Here is an 11,877-nt window from a genome sequence, read left to right on the forward strand (position 1 = left end):
ATCATTTTTAAGCCGCCTGTGAGTTTGGCATATTCTGTGATATTATCTCAGAAAACAAGGTAAATAAATAAGGTATAAACAATGGGGGCATGACATCAAGCACTTTGATTATTTAAATCTGAATCCTCACAACTCAGACAAGTTGAGTTTAATGACAAAGTACTATGAGAGCTTTTGTCCCTGCTCTTCCCCACCTTCCATAGCCAAAGGCAAAGCACAAACTGAAACCTTGCTGGACACTAGGAGCCCACAGTTACAGATGGGTGCCATCCCCAGTGAACCAGCAAACCAGACAGGCTTCATTGCAGAAGGGATACAACCAGCCAGGTGACTCTCCTGTTACTCAGCCTGCTCCCTGCCCTTCCTCCCCTCACCACTCCCTCTGAACATCTCCTAGGAACACTGTTCCTACATGCTGCTGGAAAGAAAACCAGATGCCTTCTCTCCTCTCTTTAAACAAGCTCAAGGAGGGGAGGGAACAGTACTGCTGCTCGACACAGCATGGAGAACTATTCCAACTGTTCCAGAGACTCAACGCATCCACTGCAGTCTTCTTTTTTCTTTCTTTTTCTTCCCCCAAACTCACTAATGCTCAGTGTGTGTCTGACTGCAGTGCTCTGTAGGCCACATGCCAAATCATCTACAAGTGGAACTGACTGTCAAACAGAACACACTGGTGCGTTCCTCCTACACTGCCAGTCACAAAACTTCTGATCAAGTTACAGCTTTCACAGCAAACTCTGGATCTTGCAAGAGAGACAGTGACAGAAGGTCATATGAGCACTTTGATTTTTATTCACTCTCTTACAATTTTAGCACAACTAGAACAATACAAATAGTAAGATGGCTCTGTAAACAAGTACACACAGAAGAACTTTTCATATTCCTCACATAACATGGGTCTAGATTACTATTTAGCAACAAGATTAAGATTAAGCCACAGTAAAAAAAAATTTTGTTTTCACAAGAAATGCTAGCAAAGGTCAGGCCTACAGTTATAAACCACAAGTTATTTTAAAATTAAAATAACACAATAATAAAGTGTTACTCTGTGGTTCAATTGAGAGAGATATCAACTGAAGAGTAATGAACTGTCTCTCTCTCTCTTTTCTTTCTTCCCAAGATGTTTTTGCTGACACACAAAAAGGATTATGTCACATAGTAACACACTGATTCAACATGTATGGCAGCAAAACAATTTTCTTCAGACAAGTTTTCTGATGTAGAAATATTACTCACCAGTGATTACTCCTATGGATAATAGTTCTAATAGACAGGAAATTAATTTCTCATACTTACATCTGTTCTTTTTTTTTTACATAAGTGAGGTCATTCTGGACTGGGGCATATATTTCAGAGGGAAAAAAATGAATAGGCAACCAAATAGCCGACAGCTTTCAGTGAGAACAAAGCCTTTAATGTGATGAATGGGAAATAAATGATCCCTTGTGCTGGAATCAGGTTGTTGGGGATCTAACTATTTTCCCTAAAGGTGTTGCTCCCAACACTTAGCAGCAGGAATAATTCTTGATGCAATACAAGTAAATGAGGTTAATAAAGAGACTTGACTGACTACTCAGAACAGTCTGTGAAAACAGCCTTGCAATGTGACTAGGAACTCAAAATAAAAGGGGAAATCCATATAAGTAAAAGAGACAAACGTCCCTGACACATTTTTTTGAAAATGTATGTTTTTCCCACTCTTCAAAGACTAAGAGACTAAGACTTTTGTTTCATATAACAAAAGCAGAGACAATGCTTCCAGTTAATTACTTCTCACTAAATCATCTCTGATCCATTTCTTCCTGGAAGAAAAAATTTCAATCATCCCTGTGTGCACTTCTGGTTCAAGGTTTAATCTCACAGAAACACAGATAATGCTCTTTACTTTATCACTGATGCATGCAGTTACTGCACCAGCTTCCTTTACCGGGCTGGATTGCTAAAACTCAACTGCCATACATTTGTCCCAGAAAAAATGCAAGCATGAATTTGTCATATTTCCTCAGGGTCTGGTTTTTTTTGGTTGTTTTTTTTTTTTTTTTTCATTTAGTGGTATGTTCAAATCCCTAGTGATATGAGCCACTCCCTAGAACTGTTTGGGTGAATGAATTCATATTATTGAAAGCATCTCATCACAGGAAGTTAATGAGGATGCTTTCTCTACCTATCCACAATTTACTGTGCTTGATTATATATCTGTGGAGGACCTCAACTAGTGAGTTATTCATAGCATGATAATCCATCAGTAAACTCATAACTGGGCATAGGTGCAATTTTAGAATTATCCTCCTTCATCTAGCCAAATAAAACCCGAATGGGGACAGGACTGCACCTAAGACTAGATCAATGGGGAAACTCTAAATAGAGAGATCATACTGACAGAAGATGAATTAGTAGAATTACCTTTTCCAAGAGAAGTAAAGGGACCAAGCAGCCCTCTCCCTCAGTCAGCAAACTCATTTTAACTGAGAGCTTCAGTAGTTTCTCAAAGGGATTATATGACATGTTCTGCCCACTGTAGCAGGACTCTGCCACATTTTGCCTCCCAGCTCTGTGCTTGTATCACTCCCTTAAAGTGTCTCCTGATAATGTATAGAGGAAGGGGTTATGAGAACTAGGGAATTTTTTCCCCCTCTGTCTTTTATCGATAGCCATCAGTAGATGAGTCACTTCTGTAATCCAAGTGGTTGAGTGTCTAGGTGACTAATGTGGGTGAAGGCATGTGCTTTCCCAGACTTGCTTAGTGCAGTTTCACAGCCTGAATATATGTGTATTAAAGTAAAATAAAAGCATAGAATCAATATTTGCTGAAGATTTCACTGGAAATGGGTGTGCCTTCACAGACTTCATTTTCTCCTGTTGCATGTTTTCAGAGGAGAAGAATGGAGTGAATGCCTTTATTTATCCCTGAATGCACCCAAAATGATGTGTGAACAAGTTAGTTCTTGCTTCTCCAGTTGCTATTTGGCAGACCTGTTCAAGACAACCGAATTGCAGTGTGCATTCTTACGCACTGCTTGAAGGAACACACCCTGCACACTGTCTCTATGATCAGTAAATTAATAAATTTTCCTCAAAAAAAGGTAAAAAACCCCAGCTAATTTCAACTAGTTAGTGCCCATGAAAACAAGGGAGCATGACATCCCATATCCCACTGTTGATTCAGCTCATAGGACCACTGCTGCAGAACTACTAGATTTGAATTACAAAACACATAGAAAATAATATTCCATGAGATCATGATAGAAGTATAAAAAAATGTAAATTACAAAAAAATAATTTTGTATTTTAGAAAGGAAAGTACTAGGACTTGGTAATAAAATGTCTTCTTTTCACTTTGCCAGTTACGTTCACCCAGGTGACAGGTAAACTACTGAGAAGCAGTTTTCTTCAGTCCTTCTGAGAGTCCCTTCTCTATGGGGAAACTTCAGAGGATATTCATGCATATTCAAGCAAGCTAATGAACTTACTAGCACAGTAACATTAACATTTATATAACAGGAGTAGAATGTAGATGTAATTAGGTCTATAGGAACTTGTGGTAATGCAAATTTGTTCTCCATCTTAGGTCAAGATTCAAAGGCCACTGCGAAGGTGGCTACTGACTTCAGTGGGTTTGGGGTAAAATAGGGCAACAGACTTCTCAGTGAGAACTGTATTGAAAGGTGTGGAGAAAGGGTTGTACACGTACATGTGGAAGGTTTATAGACAGATTATAGTAGAATAATAGCCTGGTTCAAAGAGCGTTCTGCTTAAGATTAAATTTATTTTGCTACTTGCTTGGATGAAGAGTAAGTTAAATGACTTCTCTATCCAGTTCCTCCACCTTTCCATACAAAACCTAATTAAAAGACTTAGGGATTAATAAAGAAGGATCGAAGAAGGAAATGCTAGCCCAGAAATCATAGAATCACAGAATCATAGAATGGTTTGGGCTGGAATGGACCCTGAAGATCATCTTGTTCCAATTCCCCTGCATAGGCATGGACACGTCCCACTAGATCAGGTTACTCAAAGCCCCATCCAACCTGGCCTTGAACACCTCCAGGGATGGGACAGCCACAACCTCCCTGGGCAACCTGTGCCAGTGTCTCAAAACCCTCACAGGAAAGAATTTTTTCATAATGTTCAGACTAAATCTCCCCTCTTCAAGTTTGAAAATATTTCCCCTTGTCCTCTCACCATACACCCATGTAAAAAGCCCTACCCCATCTTTCTTGTAGGCCTCCTTCAGATATTGCAAGTTTGCTATAAGGTCACCTTGGAGCCTCCCCTTCTCCAGGCTGTACAACCCCAACTCCCTCAGCCTGTCTCTATAGAGGATATGCTCCAGCCCTCTGGTCATTTTAGTGGATCTTCTCTGGACACGATCAAGGTGCCCTATGTCCTTCTTTTGTTGGGGACTCCAGAACTGGACACAGTACTCCAGATGGGGTCTCACAAGAGCAGAGTAGAGAGGGAGAATCACTTCCCTTGATGGGCTGTCTGTGCTTCTTTTGATGTAGCCCAGGACCTGTTTGGCTTTCTGGGCTGCCAGCACACATTGAGGGCTCATGTTAAACTTCTAAATACCACCAAGTCCTTCTTTCAGGGGTGTCCTCAATCCTTTCTCTTCCTGATCTGTATTGGTGCATGGGATTGCCTCAGCCCAGGTGCAGAACCTTGCACTTCCCTTGTTGAACTTCATGCAGTTCACATGAGTCCACTTCTCAAGCCTGTCAAGGTCCCTCTGGACCTGGCATCCCTTCCCTCCAGCGTGCTGACTTCACCACTCCGTTTGGTGTCATCTGCAAACTTGCTGAGGGTGCACTCAATTCCATTGTCCATGGATGTCACCAACATGTCATCTCATGTCACCAACAAAGATGTTAAACAGCACCAGCCTGAGTACTGAGCCCTGAGGAACACCACTTGCCACACATCTCCATTTGGACACAGAGACATTGCTTCACTATCAAGTAAAGACTGCAGGAGCTGCACAGCCTGCTACTCCTCGTACAGCTGCTGGCCTTGGGTGGTTGTGGGACTTTCTTGTGCTCTCCTGTGTCTTCATAACTGAGAGGTGCAACAGCAAGTGTCTCACCACTGCAGCAGTCATATTCCATACCATAGAAAGAGAGAATATATTGGTTGGAAGACACCTTGGATGGCCCCATTTCTTCCTACCCACCCATGAATTAAAGAACTGTGACTTCTGTATTTAAAATCTTCTGCAGTTCTGAAGTAAAGGGTATGGTTAGACAGTTCTTAAAGAACTTAAAGAAAGTTCTTGAAGAAAATGACAAGCTGCCATTCAGAAAACAAAATTATTTGAAGGAGCTGCAGTATGATCTTGTCTCTTCCCCTTTATCTTCTTACCCATTCAGACTTGCATACACTGCAAGTCATTTCAGTAACATTGTCAACACTGCTCTCTACAGTCATGTAGGCAAAAAACACTTTGAGGTTAACATGAATCATAGAATTGGCTGGGTTGGAAGGGACCTCAGAGATCATCAAGTCCAACCCTTGCTCCACTACCGCTGCAGTTACCAGCCCATGGCACTGAGTGCCACATCCAGTCTCTTTTTAAATATCTCCAGGGATGGAGAATCCACTACTTCCCTGGGCAGCCCATTCCAATGCCTGATCACCCTCTCCGTAAAGAAATTCTTTCTAATATCCAACCTAAACCTCCCCTGGCACAACTTGAGACCATGCCCTCTTGTCTTGTTGAGAGTTGCCTGGGAAAAGAGACCAACCCAATATGAAAATAGTCAGGCATCAGAGGTAGCACGGTTAGTGTTCACAGTTACTCATGCAGTGTGATTCTCTTTTTTGCAGCAGCTAAGTTAATTTATTCTGCAGTGTATTGGAATGGTAAAATTTATTCCCCTGGCACCTGTGTAGAAGAGTCTAGCAATACTTCTTAAAGTACCTGCTGAGGCAGAACTGCTTTTCTGATTCTCACTGCCCAGCACAATTCAGATTTCTGGCAATAGTAAACATTACATGCTTTTTATTGCACAGGCGAGCTGATTCCTGGAAAGAAACTCTGGAATAACTCACAGATTTCTGTCTTTTTCTGTCAGACACAAGCTGTGACAATGAGCTGGCTTGAACCCTTGCGTAACTCAGGCTGCAGAGCCTGGTCTACCAATTTTAAGAGACCCATGATATCTCTCTGTATTATAGCATAAATTTTTTAAAAATCTGGCAATGATTATAATAGAGCCCCAGCTGATGAGAGCATCTACAATATCCATCGGAGTTGTTCCAAAGATTCTACAGGTCATCAAAATCTTAAATCAAGGCAAAGCAAAGCAATCCAAAGTTCACAATCCAAACTTGAAGCTTTCTAAACTGGAAGAAACATTGTCTGGAACATTTTTAATTTTTTTTAACAAAAAAATCTCTGAAGTGAGTACTAGTCATGGACTGCAAACTTCACAGTTTAAGAAGACACATTTTTTATTTCTGTTCTTTGTCCAAAGATCAACTGACTAGTTTCAAGATGTGCCCTCAGTTGTATTTGAACTCCTGTTCTCATACTATTTTCCTGATGTGCTGAATTAGCCTCACTATGAAGTATGGGCATATACACATGGAGTCATTTCATTGCTTAGAATAATGTAACTTACTCCAAAAGCTAGTTCATTTCATACATACACATATCTGAATCATCTTCAAGAATGTACATATTTTGAGTTTCCAAGTTTAAAAACTAAACCACAATTAGAGTGAAAATTAGCAGAAGTAAGAAATCTGAAGAGTTTATCTCAAAGGGTACAAATTCAAGTATCATGTCCAGGGAGGCACAACCAGACCCATTACTGTATCAGTAAATACATTGCCACCATCAACCACAGACTTTGAATGTCTTCCCAGTGAAATGGATGAGCAAGACCAAGGTCATTTAGCAGGCTTATCATTCTCTGAAGCCAGACTGAAAAATAACAGACGGAAAGGGAAATGCTAGGTTTTGAATGCCAGTTTTGCAGAAGTAGATTATTCATGCTCTGAAATTGTTTTCAGTCAAATTCTTCTCAACAACCTATGACCCCACAGTCCTACCCAGCTATGCCAGGGCTGTATCTGGCCTTGCTTCCCCGATAGGGGCTTACACTGGCTCCCCACCCATGATCCCATGTCCCAGTCTGGTCTCAGCTCATCCCCAAGGAGATGTCTAATGCCCTGGGCTGAGGTTGCCCTGGTGCCCCCAGCTGCCCTGCTCCTGGCTGGGATAGTGGGATGGGTCTTGACCCACCCAAGGAGCCACCTCAGCTCAGAATTGCTCAAGGAGTGATCATCCCCATGGAAAAATGTCTAAAGCTGGTAGCAGCAGCAGGTTGTCCCAGCTATAAACCACTGGGTCTGGTGTGCAGGAAGGGATGAGTGGTGTGTGGCCATGATGTGTGACCAGAGACACTCAGGTGGGAAAAGAGACAGTCATGGAGGAAATCCCGACCCAAAGGCCACTACTCTCTCCCCTATTCCAGAGACAAGTCTCCATGCTCTTCTTGGAGGGCTAGGTTTGTCCAGGGAAGACTCTACCTCCCCCATCTGCTGCTGCTACCTCCACAGACACGGGGGAAAGCAGGAAGGGTACGTGTCAAAATAGGAAGGTTCTGGCTTCAAAAGCAGGGCTATTTTTTCCTTCAGTTGCTGCTGAAGAAAGGAGTACAAAGACTGAGGACTCTGTGAAAAGGATCCCCTGACCTATGGTGGAGATGCTTGCACTGACACCTCAGGCCATGGGATGGGATACAAAAGCTGAGGAACACTTACTCCTCAAAATCCAGTGCTTCAAGCATTGCCTCGAAGCTCACCCTTGCCTCTAGTGCCACAGATATAATATAGCTTTATTTTGGCTTCAGTCTTTCTGGTGCCAAGTACAGCTTTAAATTTTTCCCTCCTGGGCTCCACAACTACCCCCTCTGTACCTAGCATCCAGAGCACATGAGAAACAAGCACCCTTAGGACACAGCTCTCCTCCACAATGCTGGTGTGGTTTCAGCAACACTAAAAGTGGTCATGAATGGTAGCCATCCACCTGGGAATACTGTAGCTGCAGTACTCCCAAAGACACGATGTTACAGGTGGACATGTTTCTGAGGACTGCTGATGGCTTGGATCTTCTAGAAGAGCAATGCTCCTACTTTTTGCCCCAGTATGTTTCCCAGTGCAGAGGAGAGGGCTTACAGGCCACATGGCCAGATGGACTGTCCATGTTCTGCTCAGCTGCACTGCACATCCACTGGAGGTCCCATCTCAGGTGCCTGAGCTCACTGTGTGTACACCAAAAGGGATGAAGGGAATGAAATGGGATTTGGACAACCTGAATTTTACTTGATGGTTTTGTTCCTGAGAGCCATTGTTACGTAGGTCAGACTAATCTTTCTGCATTGGTTAATTGGGTAGAACAATTTAGAAAAATAGAGGTTATATTGTAGATAGCAGAATAATAGGTGTTGGAAGCGACTTCTGGAGATCATCCAGTCCAACTCTCCTGCTAAAGCAGTTTCACCTAGATCAAGTGGCACAGGATCGTGCCCAGGTGGTTGTTGAATATCTCCAGAAAAGGAGACTCCACAATGTCTCTGGACAGCCTGTTCCAGTGCTCTGTCACCTTCACAGTAAAGAATTTTCACCTAATGTTCAGATGGAACTGCCTGTGTTCCAATTTATGCCCACTGCCCCTTGTCCTGTCACTTGGCACCACTGAAAAGAGCCTGGACCCATTCTCTTGACACCTGCATTTTAGGTATTTACAAACACTGATAAGATCCCCTCTCAGTCTTCCCTTCTCCAAGCTAGACAGACCCAGGTCTCATCCTTTCCTCATAAGAGAGATGTTCCAGTCCTTTTCCTTTTCCTACCTTTCTTTTCTGCCTTGCCTGTCAGCACTGTTAAGTTCTCTGAGGCAGGGATTTCCCTCACTCAGGCACTCAGTTCACCTGGTTAACACTGAGGTCTCTTTCTGACGCTGACATCAGCCAGCCCTCAGCTGCCTCCTTGGAGGAGAATCACAGACATGATGCCTGGTTGTGCTGTGGACATGACTTGTTTTACTGACATACCCATCTTGGCCCAGAGTGTTCATCCAACACGCAGTGTGGACCCCTTCCTTCCATACCAGGAGATGGCAGCACGAAGCACGCCCCACAACAGCTTCCTCAGCCCTGAGAAACAGGGGGGATTCACACTGTGCCCCTGCCACCTAACACCCCAGCAATAGGAGTAAGGACAGGAAATCAGAAGATGGGCCTATCTGTAGTGAAATGAGGCAATCAGGTGTTGCTGATTACGAGGTGGGAGGCGTGTGCTTGCATTAAGCCCTGACCCCAGCTGTGCATGAGCAGTGTTGGGGGCCAATAAAAGGTGAGGTTCCGAATGCATGCTCAGCTCACTCTGGAGGTGGAGGTGGAGGTGGAGGTGGAGGTGGAGGTGGAGGTGGAGGTGGAGGTGGAGGTGGAGGTGGAGGTGGAGGTGGAGGTGGAGGTGGAGGTGGAGGTGGAGGTGGAGGTGGAGGTGGAGGTGGAGGTGGAGGTGGAGGTGGAGGTGGAGGTGGAGGTGGAGGTGGAGGTGGAGGTGGAGGTGGTTACCTGAGTCTGGAACAGAAGCACTGAACAAGGCTAGCCAAGTCTGAAGGCAGCAAGATCGGAGCACTGTTTGACTTTGAAGCGCTGTGCCCCAAGAAAGGTTCATCTGCTACATTTATAACTTGGCTTGACCGATGTAACTGATGAAAAATGTCAAGGAACTACTAATTATGTTTGTTATTTGCTTGTGTTATAAAAGCAGAAACTGAGATAAGATTGACTGTGATACTGAATGCAACATACACAAGGGATGGACCTTACTTTTAAAAACATGGACTAGAAATATGGAAAAGATACATATAAAATTCTACAAGATATAAGTAGAGCACTGAACTTCCCAAAGATTAGTATAAAACTAGTGATAAATTTTAAAAATTGGCTAGGTCTCAGCTGGTATTAATTACTGTACTTCAAATTCACTGGACACACTGTAATGTTCTTTTCTCAAATAATTTTCTCACTATCACACAAGAAGCACGTGGAGAAGACAGGAACTGAACTGATATCTGTAATTGAATATACTTAAACACATGAACAGTCCTAATTTATGTAAGCTAATAAAATAGTCCTACCTTTTAACACAAGCTCATGCCTCCCACCTTGTAATTAGCAACACCTGATTGCCTCATTTCACTACACTTAGCTGAGCCCAATAGGTCTTCATAGGTATTACATCTTCAATATGCTTTACTTTCATTACACTTAGTTGTGCATAGCCTTTATGATATGGGTTCTTACAGTACGGTAACACGGGAACTTCAGCTCTGGGGAGTATTAGATGATGTGACCATACTTGTCCCTCAAACTGAAGTAATATCCTTGACATGACACTACATTAGCCTCTCAGGAATTAATCTTGCTGTCATCACCAAGCACCCAGTCAGCCCTCATCAGGCCAAACAAGCTGCAAAGTCCAATTATAGTAGGAATACCGCATGAGTAAGACTTAAGTAGAGAGCACAAGATTTAGCCTGTTACCTGTAAAGACAAAAGCGCCTTTTCTGATCTATTTTTTTTTTAAATCTTACTCACATTTGTAGAAACATTTTGGGGTTGGTTTTTTTTTTCAGGAGCTTCAGAAGCCATTTCAGCGTGACTGATAACATCACGTTTGAAAACCAGGTAGAGATGACAGAGACAGAAATATGAGCAACAGGAATGTATCTTGAGAATACTCTTTTCCACTAGGTGAAAACAGAAGGAAAACGGTATCCCCAAGGAAGTAGTGTGTTTTAAATAAAAAAGAGATTAAAAATAAAACAAAGTCTTTATGGCAGCATAATCATCAGTGAAGGTATAAAAATTATGGTTGTGCCTCGTCCCTTAAAGATGGAATAAGACTAAGAAATAAATGAATATGTGATTTAACCCATGGAGTCTTCCTGAGCACTTTTCACCATCACTGCAATGCTTGAGTCCTGATAGCAACAGAGCTGTAAGGTTCCTTTTAGAAATCATCAGGTCTCCTGTCACTTGGCCAGATTCAGTTGTCCTTTGTGACAAAACTCAATAAACTGCACAGTCTCTGACACCTCTACCATCTAATTTCCCAAAGCCTGATTACATGACTTAATCTTTAGTACCTTATCTCTTTTCACATTTTCAACTGAGCCAAGGAAAACACCTGTTACCACTAACCATGCCCAAAAATCGACCAAAACATCCTCCAGCATGTGAGCAGGTGAGGGCACTCACCCAAATAAGCTGCTGAGCAGATGACTGGAGGCAGAGATTACCACAACCTCCCCCAGGTACAGGGGTGACTGTGGGTGGGCTTGTTACCCTCTGGCAACCTCCTGACAGTCCTGAAGAGGTTCCAAGAACGATTTAATCACAGAACAAAACGAAAAAGTGAGACTGAATTTATTAAGTCAAACTTGCACTGTGGTTACTTGGAGGCAGTCTGAGGAAAGGGTTTTACTAACCCAGTGAGGTTCCCAGGATACTCTTTTTGCCCTAAAGGAATTACAGCACCGCGATAAAGGACGCAGCACTATTTAGCAGACGTTCGTAAATCCTCACAGCAACTTGACTTTACGGAACTGGTTTGTGTATCGTTTACAGTGTGGTCTGAGTCACTTCCTCCTTCCCAGATCCCAACACTTCTATGACCAACCCCACGGTGAGCAACTCCCGGCTGCTCCTGTGCCTCAAGGACCAGCCCGCGAGATGGCTCTGCCAGCACAGGCACCCAGAGCCCACACCAGGTTATGCAGAGGACACTGCCACTGACCCCAACCAGACCCGGGCAGAGGGCAGGGGGAGGCGCAGGGAAACTTCTAAAACGTAGCGT

Source organism: Calypte anna, chromosome 2 (assembly GCF_003957555.1).
Source record: "Calypte anna isolate BGI_N300 chromosome 2, bCalAnn1_v1.p, whole genome shotgun sequence".
In the NCBI taxonomy this organism is placed as follows: Eukaryota; Metazoa; Chordata; class Aves; order Apodiformes; family Trochilidae; genus Calypte; species Calypte anna.